The sequence below is a fragment of the Mytilus californianus genome, unplaced genomic scaffold (genome assembly GCF_021869535.1).
Source record: "Mytilus californianus isolate M0D057914Y unplaced genomic scaffold, xbMytCali1.0.p SCAF_11, whole genome shotgun sequence".
In the NCBI taxonomy this organism is placed as follows: domain Eukaryota; kingdom Metazoa; phylum Mollusca; class Bivalvia; order Mytilida; family Mytilidae; genus Mytilus; species Mytilus californianus.
In genome coordinates this window covers 37,162,693-37,181,492 of record NW_026262593.1, presented here as the reverse complement: position 1 = coordinate 37,181,492, position 18,800 = coordinate 37,162,693, and the positions used below count along the sequence as shown (strand labels likewise).

The 18,800-nt window shown below is 30.9% G+C and overlaps 1 long non-coding RNA gene across 1 annotated transcript; it reads right to left on the bottom strand.

The window, feature by feature from the left end:
* Positions 1 to 2,060: 2,060 nt before the first annotated feature.
* LOC127720021 (uncharacterized) lies at positions 2,061 to 17,697 on the bottom strand. Its single transcript, XR_007990583.1, has 4 exons — positions 17,630 to 17,697; positions 16,117 to 16,213; positions 4,652 to 4,909; positions 2,061 to 3,934 (listed from the first exon to the last, which is right to left on the bottom strand). It is a non-coding gene; the product is annotated as an uncharacterized LOC127720021 (long non-coding RNA).
* Positions 17,698 to 18,800: the final 1,103 nt, after the last annotated feature.

Below are 18,800 nucleotides of genomic sequence, written 5' to 3'. Positions count from 1 at the left end.
TTTTTAACATCACTTTTCGTTGCGAAAAAACCTACTGTAAAGCATATATGACAGTTACCTTACGGACACAATACGATTAGGAAAGCGGGTATGTTACCGCTTAGAAATGGGAGATTGACGAATGAAAATTTGACAGACTCAGCAAAGTAATCCCCCCCAAAATGAATATTTTGTGTGTAGACATAGTTTTTAATAACGAATTACACAGACAGTGATAGAAATGTTTGAATAACTGTTGCATGCCATAATGATTGAAGAACAGATTGTCTTAACCTTATTGTTCACGTTCGGAATTTTCGATTATTACTGCTTTTTAACTTTTTAAATTCATTTGGCTGTCCAACTATTTTGATTCGAGTGCCACTGATGATTCTTATGTACAAACATCTGGTGTACTGATTATGAGATTGAAATATTTGATGAGTTTTTACACTATATGTCACAAGCATAAAGTTGAGGGACAAAGTGATAAGGTCTTATTATATTTAATATCTGTGACACAATGACTTGACTACAAAAGATATTATTTCAGTCGTACTTACCTCCAAGCTATCACAAAAATATCAAATGTCAGGAAAAAATATAAGCCATGGTTGGCTTATAGGATGCGATTTTAGGATACCCTCAACTACACTGGGAGCCTAGATATTGCCGACCCGTAACAAATTATTTCAATATTGTAACATTTCAACAGCTTTGACAATAAATGATGTAGTTAATTCTAATTCTTAAATAGTTTGCTGTGAAAAGTTCTTGAATTTTTAGTCAGAAGGCTAAGGTCACTAACTTACTTTTTCACAGCAAGCAAATCATTGAATAATTTGATCTATGCTTTACACAGCTATTTCCTAAGGTATCGAATTTGAAGGATACAATTGAAACTTGAAGGTCTGCTTCATGATGATTTCTACAACTGTCCAATTGTCAATCTTCCATTTCTTACCGGTAACATGCCGTCTTTCCTCATCGTATGGTGTATACATATCTGAATGGATACGTTTAGCTCGTGCATTTTCTCGCTAAACAAACTTTGTTACCAGAAGGGTGCTCCTAATATAAAAGATTCCATCAGCGTTATGATGAAGAACGAATGACATTGACAATACTTGTTAACGGTTGCCAACCTAAATTTGTTGACCAATACGAAAGATTTTCAACTAACCTAACTTCCAACATGTTTTTCCGCAGTCTTCGATCTTCGTATACCAGAACAGTCATGTGATCTCTTATTTTATCGATTGACGCTATTCCCAATTCTGACATGTAGTGGATTCGTATGACGGATGCTGAATGATTAGCAGGAGATACTTACACTGTCGATGCGTTCAGAGTCGCTCCTTTTCGAGTTCATGCGATTCCTTCAATTTTCATTTGATACTTTGCTTTGAATATTCTATGAACTATTTATGAGGTTCAAACATCGGTAAACTACTGATTCCAGAGTTCAATGGCGACAAATGACAAGAACTTAGAAATTTAAAAGATAAATATTCAATGAACGCAACGCAATCTAATTTGTGCATTTTCCCATGACAAACGCTAGTTTTTCTTTTAAAATAAATGAATGGTATGATCTTCATAGTTTGATATTGGATTTCTCATACACTCTTTACCAGTCTATTTTTTATTATTATCATTCATGCACTTACACAGAATACACCAAAAATCTATAATTTCATGGTTTCTAATTGTTTTAAACATTTACGTTGTTCCATAAAAAACAAAATGTATCTAATACTAACTAGCCCAAAAAGAGAATTCAGTAAACCATGAAGATGGGCGACTAGCTGAAATTAATGTTTTTGCTGCGATTTATTTCAGAATTTCAAGCAGAAGATAGAGTTTCAAAACTAACTGTAGGACACTAAACCAAATATAGTTCCTTCACTGCCTAATTTAAACCGTAATTTGTATATGTATACCTTACGGTGTTCAATTATTACATACGACTTTACCTCAGATATTTTGATATTGATATTCAATCATAGAAACGCAATAATTTATGTACATGTACACGAGCTATATGTGTTATTTTCTATCTCAATAAAAGACAGCATATGTATGATTTCAAAGATCTGGTACAGATTTTCTCATACCGGTTTTATTTCCATTTTATATGTACAACAATTCAATGAATCTAGAAATTCCTTGTTTAAAAACAATACATAGTTCTTAACAATTTATATAAACTAATACATATTTAGAATAATTTTCTCAGGAGACAAATTTGACTTACTTACATAACCAATAAAATTTAGAAATAATAAACCATAGTCAAATATGGAATCCAAGGCAAGTGTGAAGATAAATATAATGAACACACAACATAACTTCAAATAAATAATAAAACGACATTGGTTTTTTTAATAACAGTACTTCTTTTCAACACTTTTCCTACATTTCTATTTTTATTCCTTAAAGTGATATAATCTTTCAGTTATCTGTTGCAGTCAAGTATAACCTTCTGTTTATATCGATCACATGAATAATTGATTAAGAAAAGTGATTAGATAGTCAATGATCTATGGAAATGTTTAAACTATCAAAAAACATTTGTGGAAGAAGACAGTCAACATCACACAAAAAAAAGGCTAAAAGAAAAAATACTAGAGTAAAAAACTAAAAATTGCAAGAAAAACACAAATTTTTAATAATGGTTTAATAACTTTTCAAATCAATGCACACTTCACTTTTCTGAAATTACCTTTTAAAAAGTCATATGAAATGTGCTCTGGTCAATACTGGCCTAATTTTTCGAAAACAAAGATAAGTTTTATATACTTTCTAATGGTTCATCAACTGGTTAAACCAATAAAGGACTAACATGTCGTTTCCCGAATATGCACGATTTTTATTTAAGCATTTAATGAACTAATAGTAGGTATTTAACGAATTAAACTGCATGGAAATAAACATCTTATTCAAATATGTTTTGATGATTCGTTTGGTATTCTGGTGTAAAACTTAAAATGCCTTAATCTGAAAGCAAACAGTCGTTCTTGTTAAAAGGGAGATTTAGTGGCATTAAGAGTACTAAACATAATGATCTTGGTTTAAAAAAAAATATATTTGTAAATGCTGTGTGAAACATATATCCTGAAAACATGATAATATGGTAACGGCTATACAATAAATTTCAATTACCATGTATTAATCAAGAGGAAATTGTATTTTCAGTCTCCCTTCTACATAAGGAAATGACTGTACCAAGTCAGGAATATGACAGCTGTTTTCCATTCATTTCATGTGTTTGAGCTTTTGATATTTTTTTTTGCCATTTGATAAGGGACTTTCCGATTTAAATGATCCATGGAGTTCGGTTTTTTATTGTTATTTTACTTAGTATTTACTATACAATCATGTAAAATTCATGACCAAGACCTCTTCAGCTTTTTCATACTCTAGCCATCATATTCATTTTAATCAGTATAATGAACACATATCTTTCTTGAAAAATGAATGCCAGTTTTCTTATACGGTTTCACTTCATCGTTAAATTTGAAGCACCTTTTTCCATCAAAATGAACAGCTCTGCAGTCGTCTGACTTAATGCATTTATTTTCACATTCTATAAGAGAGGATTCTTCCCAAATTGATTCAATTTCATCGTCACGTCCTTTTGCATTTTTCATGGTGTTCATGTAGCATAAAACGCAACGTTTCACATAGAACTGGCTTTCATTGATATCATCTTCAATATGTCGTTGTAGATTGTAAACAAAACATAAGCTATTTTTCGACAGATATCGGAAGGCTCTGCAATCTTTTTCATCGTTGCATAGCCCTTCACATTTTTCTATATTATTTACTTTTTCAGCTTTTATGAGATTTTCATCTAAGCCTTTCATTCCGTTGATTCTGTGAGTATTACATTTTATTGATTGATTGATTGTTGGTTGCTTAACGCCCAGTGGCAAATTATTACATTTTAGGTCTGTAAATAAAAAGGATAGTAATAAACTAAATGTAAACTTCCCGGTTTCAGTAATGTAAATAATTGTGAGGCGCATTTGTAAATATATGAATTACAATGTTCACGAAGTTTAATGGTGAAGTTGATTTCATCCCTTCGTAAATTTTACGGACGCCATCACGAGTTGGTTGACCGTTATGGAATAACCGTTTCACAGATGATATCGGATATGTTCCTTATGTCGTAACTACAATACCCTACTTTTTCACGAATGTGACTTACAAAATTAGACCATTTACCGGATTGATAATAACATAAGCAACACGACGGGTGCCACATGTGGATCAGGATCTGCTTACCCTTCCGGAGCACCTGAGATCACCCCCAGTTTTTGGTGGGGTTCGTGTTGCTTAGTCTTTGGTTTTCTATGTTGTGTCATCTGTACTATTATTTGTCTGTTTGTCTTTTTATTTTTGGCCATGGCGTTGTCAGTTTGTTTTCGATTTATTAGTTTTACTGTCCCTCTGGTATCTTTCGACCTTCTTTTAATGGACAGCAATTGTATGTAAAGAAAACTGTTTTCGGCAAACTGCTAAAAGATTGGTCAAGCAAATTTGTGATCAAGTGAATATTCAAGTCGCAGCATTTGACGATTTTGTTTTCTATTTGTAACATTTTTTTCATTTATATATTTTCAACAGTTTGATGACTATGTTTTTATTGTCTTATAAGAAATACCTTCTTCTTTAATCCCGCATATAGCTGCACACAGTTGTGAAACAATAGATAACAACTTCATTGTCCCAAACCAGTTTCCGGCATTCACAACTCCTATCGGAAGAGCAGCAGGAAACACAGCAACACCACCTGCGGCGCCAAATCCTAATGCAGGTATTGCCAATGGGATTGCAACAACTGCACCTGTGTTAAATGCTGCCAAACACGTGGTGTAGCATGTGCTATCTTTCCTTTTCCAATTCCATGGCCAATCCAAACCTAGTAAATTATTCGTAGATAAAGTATTGTTATCCTTGGCAGAACTCATTCACTAAGTTGTTTATAAATTTTCAAAATTAAAATAGTATCTTACTGTTATTATATAAAATTTACAATTATTACAATTGTAAAGGCCAATTTAAGACATTAAGAAAATTATAAGCTACATATTTCTTTTTATAACTTATGATTTAATTGTTGCAGAAAATTATAGTTTTTTTTTCAAAGTTCCACAGTACCACCAGGATTCAAATGAATACTCTTGTGCAGTATAAACCACTGCCTACAAATATGTAAAAGTTAACTCTCCCCTGTTGTTCTCTTGAAATTATGTATGCTTCCATTACAAAAATAGTGTTGTGTCATTAACAAATCTTTGTCATTGTTGTAGGCATCACAATGATATATAGCTGCCTATATGCACGTCATATGAACTCTGGTTGACAGTTGCACTACACGAAAAGGCGAATTTACATTTATTTGCAAACATATGCAAATATTTGATAAAAATAACTCCTTTGCTGCCTCATATATTTACTTACTTATATGTGACATACAAAATACAGCTTGCATTTACATTTACACAATATTTGCGCAAATATTTTGTGCATGGAACCCTTATCTTTGCATTAGTTTATAAGTATCGAAAATATATATAAAGATTATACATATATTTGCATATGTTTGCATAGGTTCTACTACATCAATAAATTTGAATGTGCGTAGGTTTTATTTACGGTGGTATACGCAGTTTTTAGAGACCGCAGTTTATCGCTGCTTTCCATAGGTATTTAATTGTCCTAAATATAACAGTTGTAGTCTTTTCTTTCATTCGGATAGATATGTAAAATTTTACCTTCTATTTACATTGTTTTACCGAGGTATGCATAGCACTGTAAAAATATGTATTTGCACAATATATTTATTATGGTATGTGCAGTTTTAGAGACTATGGTTTATCGTTGCTTTCCATAGGTATTTAAGTGTTCTAAACATAACGGTTATATGTATAGTCTTTTCTTTCGTTTGGATATATATGTAAAATTTTCCACTTCTTTTCACAATGTTTTACCTAGGTATATATATCATATAAAAAAAGTATTTGCACAATATATTTTTATAGTATGCGCAGTTATGAGATACTGACGTTTACTATTTCTTTGCCTAGGTGTCAAAATTATTTAAAATCTTGTGGTTATTTTTCAACATTTTTGATGTGTTTGTTTATATGTGTAAATTTACTTTAATTTACGAACTTTTACAGGCGTATTCATTGTATTTAAATGATTAATATTTAGGTTATAAATTTGGTATGATATGCGTAGTATTCCAAAGCCAAAAATAAGCATACCTTTGAAAGGGTAGACAAACTATCGTAAATGAAACATCTATTTTTGTACACTTCATATAGTTTATTTTATTTCTTTGAAATGATATGTATATGCATTGTGTTTAAATTAGTTCGTTGGTTTTAAAGTTTGGAAGGTTTTGCACATTTTTGAAGACGATTTTCCTTATGGAAATTGACCACATATTCAACTATTTTTAATTTCTTAAACATATCATTGTCTTTTGGTTTAATGATTACCTGATATACCCCATAACCCCCCCCCCCCCCCCCCCCCCCCACCCCAAAATAAAATAAAATTCCAAAACGTCAAGTAATTGAAATAGAATAAATTAAAATAGTTATTGTGACTTGCAATAGGTAGTGAAAACTAACATAAACGTTGTTTTTGGATTTATCTTACACTTTTGAAAACTAATAAAAATTTAGGCCGTGATATGTTTAAGTCCATCTAAGATACTTTCAAAATTCATGGCCCATGTCTTTCAGATTGAGCCAATAAAATTATTCCCAGTATGTGTGATGTGCATATGACTTACATTGTTGTAGCGTCAATGATTTATTTGAATCTCGACTGATTAAGACCAATGTTTTAGATTTTTTAGATTTGTGGTTAATCATACACTGCTTGGACATTGGGGCCTATTAAGGAGCATTTATAGTGTCATTACCTTATGACTATTTTAGTAGGAATATCCCTTTAGACCGTCGGAGAATTAGTTAAGACGGTACAATTTTAATATGATAGTTTAAATACCAAGACTCAATAGAGCATTCCTGCATAATAATGTTATTTATTTTCAAAAAAAAATGATCTAGGGTAAACCTCTGAATGTCAAGAATATGTTTGTTTTGATTTCAATGAACATATTATTTAAAATATTTGTTTAATGTCTTTTCATTTAAACGACTTTTGAAAATATTGATACATGTAATAATTAAAACATGGATACTTCCATGATTAAAAGAATGCCAAGTTTGTTCATAAACCAAAAATGCTACATAAAAAAAACATTCATTGTAAAAAAATAGAGCAATGTTTATTATGATAACCAGACAAAACCATGCAGGAGTTCACACCACCATGGGGTACATCTTTGTCTTGGACAAAGATGTACCCCATGGTGATGTGAATTGCACTGATCTTTTTGGCATATTATTACCAGATGTGTGTACACAGAAATAATACAAATTATGTCAACATATATTGAGTTTTTTATCATCCATTTCCTTATTCTGAATTTTCTAATTTTTTTAATTTGTAAGATAATTACTAAGTTTAATAAACAAGTTGTAGTATTAAGGGAAAATATGAAATATTCAACCTGTTCCTATGATACAAAACATTAGCCCGTAGAAACGCCTATTAAATATTTTGTTTCCACTCCTTTGTAAGTCCAGCAAAGGTTGAAAAAAACGGCATGTTTACCTATTACCTTTAGTGAATGTCTGTGTATTGATTTAGATAATTGCCAGTGAATAGTGAAATCGTGAGCAAGACATTTTTGCCGGTCAACTGCATATTTCAAAACTTTGCAAACGAGATTTCTTAAATCAAAACAAGTGGCTAGTATATCACATGTATATATAAAAAACATTTAAGACAGTTGTGGAATGTCAAATATATGGCATATGCAATTTGCTGATAAATGGGTATCAAAAAGTGTAGAACTCAAATTACAAGATCAATATAAACAGTTATGTCTGTCAAATATCTGTATATCCCCAAAGGGGTTATATTATCGAATTTTTAAGACAGAAGTTAAGTTTGAAAACTATCTTAATATTTTACCATTTAACCATTTATATACTCTGTGCAAATTTAGATGTGGTAGTCATCGGTTGCCAATTGAAACGGGAAGATGGCAAGGTATTACGAGAGACAATAGAGTATTCCATCTTATTGATTCTAATGATATTGGCAACGAATACCACTACGTTATGATATGTCATAGTATGAAAGCTGATAGAAAAAAATTCTTATCTGAATATTTTTGGAAATATCCAAATACGTGTAAATTTAATCTGTTGTTCAATTGCACAAATGCTATACAACTAGAAAAGCTGTGCAAATTTATTAAAATCATTAATGTGAAAGTCAGTCCTCAGTTAAATTGTATATTTTGTAATTCACACATGCATGTTATAATATTTATGTATGTAAAATGTATAATTCTCTTCAACTTTGTATTTAGTTTATGAGAATAAAGTTCAGTTCAGTTCAGTAAATAACGGAACATTCAAAATAATTTTCAGTCAATGTGGTTATAGACATGTAGGTCGTAGAAGTTATATGACTGTTTAGAAAAGTGAGAATATGAAGGAAAGACATCTAGTCTATTAAATGTGTAGACTGAAATTTTTTAGTCGGTTTGTCTACGAGCCGACGATGATCTGGTGTTATTATATAATTATAAACAGTAAGTGTATATAATATACTTTATAGCTTTAATTGCTTTAATTATCGGTGTTGCTTGATTAAATTAACCAACAAATATTGTTCCGTAGCTGGTTCCCTCCCGTCTACATTTTCTAAGTATGCGGAAATACAATTAATGAATTTCGGCCTACGGCCAACTCGCACCACACACACTCGCACCAACTTTTATCAACTCACATTACTTTATCAAGCTCATACCACAAAAAAAAAAGAAATATTACAATTTCGCACCTGTCCACTGAAAAAATGTTTTAATCATCAAAGAGTACGAGAAAGTCTTCTTCTTCTACCAATTATTTCCTCCTTTTTCGGGGCACATGTGTTGCACAGAGACAGAACTGCATGGCACCACTAAAAAAACAGAAGCTATCAAATGGACATTAAAACTTGGATGGAGAGTTGTCTCATTGGCACTCATACTACATCTTCTTATTCATATAAAAACTCCTTATTAAAGAATAACAGTCAATGTAATGCAAACGATTAAAATCATAAATACAAACTAATAAATTTGATCAACATCATGCGTCAGCACAAACAACAGTTTGAGAACTGACATGAACCCAACTGCACGATGAAGGGATGTGCTATATATAACCATAAACATTTCAAGTATCATTTAAACCGCGATCGCGCGGTATTCTTCTAGTATTCTTTAAGTCGGTCACCCATAAATTCTCACCAGCCGAATCATTTATGAAAGCAAATGTGCGAAAAATAAAAAGTGGAAAGCTTACAATATCTCTTCACATAAATGATTCTATTTAAGTTATCACTGTGGTGACTTACATGTATTTCCATTTTTAATTATCGTGCATGCCTGCATTAGAAAGTCGTGCGCAACAATTTGAAAGTCATCTGCACCAGTTAGTTGGCAAGTCTTAAAAAACACTGTCAGACACTAGAGATATCAATACGGCTCGAACAAGTTTTAAAAGGGTTGTCAGACGTCAAAGCACTCAGACTTCTACTTAAAATGCAAAAAAAAAAATAGGCTCAACTACGATAGTTTGCTGGTATATGCGTCGGTCTTTCTGATGTTTGTCCGTCCGTTCGTCCGTTCATCCTTCCGATCCGGATCCAGATAAAGATTTTGGACAAGGTAGTTTTTGATGAAGTACAACACCGAAACTTAGTACACATGTTCCTTATAATGAGGTCTTTCATAGTTGTTTATGACCCCAATTTTACGTTTCACTTAATTTGAAAATATGATAGTGTAAGAAACAGTACATTTTCAAGTTAAAGATTTTGGTCAAGGTAGTTTATGATGACGTTGTAGTCTCATGAACTTGAAACTTAGTACACACGTTTATATACTAGTAGATGTGATCTTTCTACTTTGTGTTCCAAATTTCATCAAATTTCATGGTTCATTGTACATGGAAAATAATAGTGCAAGTGGTACATCTGTGTACTGTGGACACACGTGCTTGTTTCCACTTTTTTAACAACATCACTTTCATAAAGATGAAATAGTTTCCCCTTCTTTATTATTATCATTCATATACTAGTTTCTAAATTTCTAGTGCAACGTTGTTAAAAGCGTAATTTATTGGATATATGGATGGATTTTTAACGTCCAGTGGCAAGTTAGATGCAGTTTCAAGACGAGAGCTTGATAATGAAAAATGTATACTAACTCTGCTGTATTATAATAAACGCTAGGCAGGATTTATTACGTGCTAGCTCACTAGATAACTTTTCAGAGGACCATGATAGCCTACCTGGACACAATAATTTGACTCTGGGTCGACCATTCGTTGCTCTTACTCCTTAATGTCACGTGCTTTGCGGGGAAGCAGCAAATAACAATTGCCCAGTTTTGACCCGGTCGAGGTTCGAACAAACGACCTTCCGCACTCGAGGCTGGCGCGTTAATTGTTTACTTACCGTTTTTGATTTTATATTGAAAAACAATCTTTCACATTTCAAAATAATTTCACGTAATATCACGACAGAAAAATATACCTTGAAGAACATTAATGAAATCTGGCAAAAAAGGAATGACAATATAAGTTCATTGTTATTTTTGTGAAATCAATATTTGAAGTCCGACTATTCATGTAATATCACGGCTGAAAAAAAATACCTTGAAGAAAATTTATGAAATCTGGCAAAACAAGAATCAAACAAATTTTTGTAATGGTTCTTAGTCAATTTCAGGGTTAATTTTTACTTGAAAAATTCCAGGTCTAAATGAAAGTTAATTTCATTTTGAAAAAAAATTCAATTTCAAGATGCTTCAAATTATTATCACGGCAAAATGTGCAACCTTGATACGAATTATTATAATTCCAATTTAAAGATTTTCTGCTATGCTATTAACTCGAACAATTCAAGCCCTTTTTTCCGTGTCAGATTTTCTCCTTGTAGCCTTTGTAGATCAGCGGAATATAACGGCTGAATTTTTCGGGTTACTTTTCTATGCATTGACGGACTCTTTGTTATCTCTACAATTAACTGAAATTACCTCAAACCATCTATGTGGAGAAAGCTTGTATTTCATGAAACTTAACGTATGCGTTTCTAAGTTAATTAACTTAACATGATATAGGACATTAATCGATAATCATTATCTTATCTGTATATAACAGCTATAAATGCTAACGATGTATATTCATTTATGCATTAGTTTCACTAACCCGAATAATTCAGTCGTTATATTCCGCTGATCTACGAAGGCTACACTCGTGTGGTAGAAAATCGGACACGGAAAGGGCTTGAATTATTCGAGTTATACTTTGACAAAAAGCTTACTGTATAAATGATCGATAATGTTCAAGACGTTCCGAGAATAGTCCTACCGAGGATATCGAATGGCCCATAGAAATAGCCAAAAACTCACCAATATATAAGCGTGAACCCCTCACGCAAAAAAAAATTGACAAATAGATCACAGAAGTGAAAACTATTTGGTAGTTGAGTTGAAATAGATTAAGATTTAAAAAGACATCGCCTTTCTTGAGGCAAGAACTTGAAATTCATATACAAATGTGAAACAGTAACAAAACATAAAAGTAACAGTGGAAAAAAAGATGTTATAACATGTTGGTGACAAGCCACTTACAACCAAGGCTGTTTCTTATTAGGTGCATTTTACTGCAATAAAATAAATTTTTCAAAAACTGTATAATTATTTGCGTAAACTCTGTATTTTACTCATTTTCTTCGAACTCTTTGTATTAACGTCTTAATGAATGCCCAGTGGCAAATATTTCATACTATTTTGGGAAGATATACTCATAGTTCTTCTTTTTCTGCATGTACTCAATCAATTGACAAAGCCATTTTTTAACTGAATGGTGACATTGCATGGTAATGGTTATATCTTGATTTAAATTTCGGTAAGAAAGGCTAAACATTTATTATAAGAAAAAAGAGCATTTATATATTACGGAAGAATATTCTAGTTTTTTTTTAACTAAAAACGTAATTATAATGATTCAATACAAGACTCATAAAACAAAAAGACATTTACAAAACCGAAAAAATAAATAAGAAACAATACGAACTCCAAAAAAAAGGGGAGTGAAAGTAGGTGCTCAGGAAGGGTAAGCATTTGCGAAAAAGATTAATGTATCTGCTCTCTATTACACATCATATAATTTACTTTGGTTGTTTTTGTAGATTAAATATTACTGTCTGATTGGTTGATTCGTAGATTTACGAAAGTTCATTAAAACACTAAAAAATATATTTAATTATTCCCTCGAAGGGCAGACTAGAAATGTTCAGACGTTGAAGATCAAGAATCCTAGACAAAACACACAAAAAATAAGAAAAAAGGAAGATATGTATTTTTTTTTTATCCACTTGCAAAGTCTGCAAGGGCTTTTGGTGAAAATTAAGGGGGTGCAAGTAAACGGTATCTCCTACTTTTCTTTATAGTACATTTGCATGGGTAAAATGGTTAACTATACTGTTGAAAAATGGATAAACTATTACCAACAAAAAAATACCAGTATGACAAAACATTAAAATTGGCTTATTTGAGGTAGATAAACGTCTTCATTTGTATCATTCGAACACACCTACCATGCCGTAATGACTCATTGCAAAAGCATGACATTTGACCCATATAATTTATTCTTTAATAAAGTGATTTTTAAAGCTTTTTTTATCAACAATTAGGCTTTATATATGAAAATAATGAAATCCGAAGCGTAATGATATATCAATTCTTTTGTTTAGACAAAACAGTAAACTCAAACACGCCTGAACTTAACAAGGTCTACCCATGGAGGTACTATACTAACTTAGTTACAAGTAAGTATAGTACCTCCATGGTCTACCCGACTTTTATTTGCGATAAAATGGTAATGGGGTGAATTTAGGACTTAACAATATGGTTTATTTTTCAATCATTGTACAGGTCATAAAGTGTTGTCTTTGTCAGCTTGACTCTTTGGCAAGTAATTGGTTCCAGTACTTAATTTTCTGTAGGTTTGTTGCATATACATGTATACGGGATATAGAATAAAACGGTCATTATACATATTCAAGAACAATGATGGTTTTGAAAATTATTTAACTATTTTACATCCTTTTGAGCAAAGAAAATTACGAATATCTGCACATAGACTACAAATTGAATTTGATAGATACCGGGGTATTCTTCGACAAGACAGAATATGTTCCAGGTGCACCTCAGGTGAAGTTGAGGATGAAGTTCATTATCTAATAAAATGTGACACCCATTTACTTAAGAGAGAGGAATTAATTCAAAATATATTAAAATCATGTCCAAACTTTCAACATTTAGATACATATAACAAATTAGTTAGGATTATGAATACGGAAGACCCCTGTACATTAGCTGCAATTTTTATGTATATAAAAGATACAGATAATTAGATCGTAATCTGCAGCAACTAATTTTAACTTGCTTCTTTATTAAACACTATTATACTCTGGTAGGCCTGCACTGAGCATAAGAAGATTTAAATTCTGCGGCACCGTCCCTTGATGCTCATTGCTGGTTTATCATAGATTTCTTAACGCTGCTATAATTTATTATCTTTCAAAACTACTTTTTATGCGTTTTTGACTGATCTGTTTTGGGTACAAGTAGGGATTACCCCTTTCAGCATCGACACTTGGTACCCATTGCAGATGAGCCAATATTTATAAATTAATGTAGTTGCATAGTTAGGTTTATTTTATTTTATTTTTAATGGTCACAGCAACTTCCTGATGCACTTGGGTCAAGGTTGATTTTAAAATGTCTATCTTTTATTTACACTACATGTACTGTTGTTCATATAATTTAGTTTTGTCAAAATGTGTAATCATATAGTTGTATGTTATATGCCCTCCTGGGCCCTAATTTGGTGAATAAACTATTCTATTTTATTCTATTCATATGCGACACTGTAATATTGTGTGAAGATAATTAAAATGATGCACAACTTTTAATCATAATAAAGCTATCCTGTAAGGATGAAAGTGAATCAGCTGAACTTTTAAAAAGCAGCTTTGAAAATAAATTAATAAACCCAGAAGAACCTTGACTTTTTGCAAATTATTAATTTTTTTAAATGGGCATGACTTTTCACAAATATGGTAATTAATTTAGAACCGTACATAAAGCTTCAAAGTATTTCCTTTTGATGCTATTTAAACAATGAAACATTTATTTCATAGACTTTACACAATAGCCATACTAATCCAAACACAGGGGTCCAAATTCAACCTCCTTGTTCTACTAAATTATTGCATAATTTGAAATGTGATAATTTTGTCATATTGCTGTAGATTGTGATTTGTTAATTGTGGATCAGTATGTCACTAATAACACATAGTTATATTATGATTGGTCAATTTATTGTTATCCTATTGTGCACTGCATGTGGTATAATAGATATTTGAAACGTTATCATTCATTTTGTACTGGACTATACTCTGTAAATGTAGTAAACTTGCATTCTTAAAGTTTTCAGTGGATGCGACTCGTGTAGTTACAATTTAATCCAAACATTTGTGAACGATATTATTCAATGACATGCTCATTCTAGTTTGGATAAATATTTTTAATCGAACTTTTAGTACATTTCTAATTTTAGGAATTTCGCACAAAAGAAATTGACTTTTGTTTTATAAAATTCATTTAATGCAATTGATGTTTATCTTTAAAATTAAATTAAATGAAAATTAAAAAAAAAAAAATTAAAAAAAATGTAAGTATAACAATATCAATATAATATATAGTCATTTGAACTAATATATTTCTATATTTTTTTTCGGAAAATTTTAATCTAATCAAAAAAAATCCATGATAGACTCAGCTGCAGCATTTAAGATATACATTTCCAAGAAGAACAAAACCTACTAGGTAATTTGTCTTAAAGGCAATTAGAAGGAGTATTTACAAAACGACAGTAAGAAAATGCGAGACAATACTGAAAAATATTCATAAATTAATATCCCCCATCTATTTATGCATAGAGCCGGCATTTAAAGAAAAACAAATTATATATATAATCTTTATTTATACCTGCCCGAAGTATACAAAGCAATGCAGTGCAACAAATCATTGCATACTTGCGAAATATATTGCAAAATTGGATGTTTACAAAGCTGCACTACACCAGTAAATATTTGTAAACATGTGTCTTTATTGTGTATTCTTTATGGGGTGTAACTTTTGCAAATAATAACCTCCACATGCATTTCATATCCATCGTTTAGCAATGTAAAAATGATTGTTTATTATATATTTGTTGTCTCTATATTCCCACACAAAGATTAATGTTTGTTCTTGAATTGTTAAGGTTATAAAATTCCGTAAAATTTAAGAAATGACATGTCTTTCCATACGTGAAACGAAATGGATAAATATCTTTATTTCCAAATACATTTACACACTACGTAAAGATTTTTGCATATTCTCTTTTCTTATGGTATTTGAATGTTATTCTCCACAAAAACTTTACAACTATTTGCGACCGTAACAAATGTCAAAATTTATCTTGGTGTAAATACATGGCAAAGCTCAAGTTTTATGGACCCCTTTAAATGTTGATATTTTCGGTTACTTTATATACGTATACAAAATATTGGAATTACTTCTATATATTGATGTTTTGAATAGTTGTTTGCATGATATGTAAACCGCGGTCTCTAAAAACTGCCCTGTAGTATGGAAACACTATTAAATGTTAACATTTACGATGTGTAAAGAAATGGCAAACACCTTCAAATAAATGTAAAGCATATGCAAAGCTTAACACCTAAATAGGTTTACCAAATATTTGCATAGGTACGTAAATCGAGGATTTCGTGCAGTGTTGTCTCATTGGCATTTATACCACACTTCTTTTTTTATACAAACTCCACTAGTAAACCAATTTTGAGAATCTTAATACGGTCTATCATTCCTCATTTATATCTCTTCAACAAAAGTTACATATAACTTACCATACACTCCACAGTTGAACGACACAAAATTGAATGCTAATATGCAGAATCCGTTGCCTATTAACATCTTAAGCCAAAGCTGTAGATAGTTCAAAATCTGTTAAACAAAATGAACATAAAGAATTTTCAACGTTGTAGCCAAGACAATAGTTTATCTTAATGTTCAGAACTAATTGTTTTATATCATTGATTACATAACCAATAGATTTGATGAACCATGTTTGCGCATTTAAAAATAATATCTTGTCAATATCTATAAGTATAATTAAGCAAGCATGTACATTTTATAGCATAAATCCTAACAAAACCTGTTATTTAACTATTATAAAGGTTTGAAAGATGTCCCTAAAGTTTACTAAATTTCAAAGTCGATACAAGGGAAAACTTCTTGGTACCAAGAATAGGATATAATCTGGGGACTCTTGTACATCACCATTGGCATCAAACATTTGCAAACTACTTACATGTACATCATTTCTGAAATACATTTTAATTCAGTCGTGCTCAAAGTTCCGAAATTATATACTTTCAATTTAAACAGCTTGTTATTTTGAAAAAAGAGGAGCGAACATCTTTAAAACATTTATATTTGTACTTTTTTCTAAAAGAAGAAGAGTATTTTTATATAGCAACATATGACAACAAATGATATAATACAGAACAGCAATAACCCAATTAATATAAACCCTAATATATTAGCTGCGTAATTTAGTTATGATAGGCTAAGCATGACTAATTAACCAATATGCTATTCATGATTTTCCTAAAGCTTCAAATTAATCATTTCTTTTGGGAATATTATAGTCAACAACTCTGCAGGAACCAGAAAAAATCTCAACGGGAGCTTTTCTTGTAATTTTACCTAGTTTGTTAAAACAGGATGACAAGTCTTTCGTCAATATCGAGACTAAAGATTTATGTAAAATGTATCATATTCGATGACATATTTTACATAAATTGTACGATGGCAAAAGCTTCGAACTCGGAAAAATCTATTCTTTTACCAGTACAGAAAAGTGAAAGAGTTTATTTTGTCCTATTTATCGTACATAACCTTAAATGAACGCGATCTTATAAAATCCAATCAGAATACCTGTAAGCATTTTATCCGTATTATCTTCAATTATTCATGACCTTATATTTGAGGTTATCAAATTCTTTAACAAATCATCTTTATAAATAATATGGTATTTAATCTTTTTATTCATTAGCAATGCTTTCATGTTTTATATTTATGTGTTCAACAAATTCAGAAATAAATGTGTATTTAAAATGCCCTATTCATACTCTAGAGGAAGTTACATATTTCAAAATGATACTTCTTGAATTTTCTAGTCGGATTTCCAGAAAGTCAATATTAAAATGAGATTGCTTCTATTGCAATTGAATACATTTATCGATAAATGGTCGTTAGCAATTACTAGTACAGTATTGTAAATGTACCTAGTTGTTTGTACGTACGTATGTAATAGCATGCATAAAATAAAAATAATTATAAAAGTGCCGAAATTACCTTTCCTATTTAATGTCGAAATTGTACACTGTTGTCATGCAGGGAATGACAACAAATGTAGTACGAGCCGGAAGTTTAAATTGTGATATGCGCATCTGATGGTTTTAAATATATTTTAACGGGAAAACCCCTTCACAGAAATAACATTTTTTTTTTGTTGTTGATGGTTATAGGTAGCACTTTTGTAAAATGAAAAGTGTCATTTACAAAAGGAACTTTTCTATAAAGTAAGTGAAACTTGAATAAAATGTTGGCATTCACAACATTTTTCCAAAATCAAAAATACTGGGCAATATAGCATTTTTTCGACATTAACATGTCTTCATTTATAGTCATTCTAAATTATCTAATTTTACTACCTCTTCCTTATATTTTATGCTATATAAGACTTCAAAATTTAACCACTGTCTAAATGATAAGATTTATAAGTTTTGTCAATCTTGGAGTCAATGTTTAAACAAAATAAAATATATTTTTTCACTTTCGGCGTAGAACTACTTAAATGAATGTTTTCTTATGACTCGTGTAGTGAAAACGTCTGTCAAACATTTTCCACCAATAAGATTCTATACAGTCTTCTCATCACTAACAGCAAATACTATCAGTTATTAGTATTTTGAATCAAACAAAATCAAAGTACCATAGGTGCTGTCAGGCAGCGAATCTGGCTTGATTATTTATTACGCATTTTGTAACTCATTTATTTTACGAAATTTACAAATGCTATATTCAAAGTAGCTGTGAAAGGCTCTATTACCAACTCAATGCCGGTTTTTAGGGAAAACACATGCAGCATGATTAAAGTATCTCTTAATCCTAGAGAGAACGATCCTATTCCTACAGAATTTGTTATCTACATAAAGCACAAAAGCATTTTGTCACACTGTTGTCAATATTTTTCTTATCATCAGATATCCTTAAATTTGTATTGTAAATTTGTCTTTTATTAAGTTTGGATAACTTTGAAATTTTTTTATTTTTGTTAAAGATAGAAAAACAATTGTTGTTGCAAGTATGACATTTCTGAAGTGTAAGCTCGGTTTATTTATCAACACTTTTTACTGCAAAAAAAAAACTATTGTAAGGCGTTTATGAAATTTACTAAGACTCAGTGAAGTGATTTCCCCCCTAATGAATATTTTGTGTTTGTCATAATTTTTGATAAGTAATA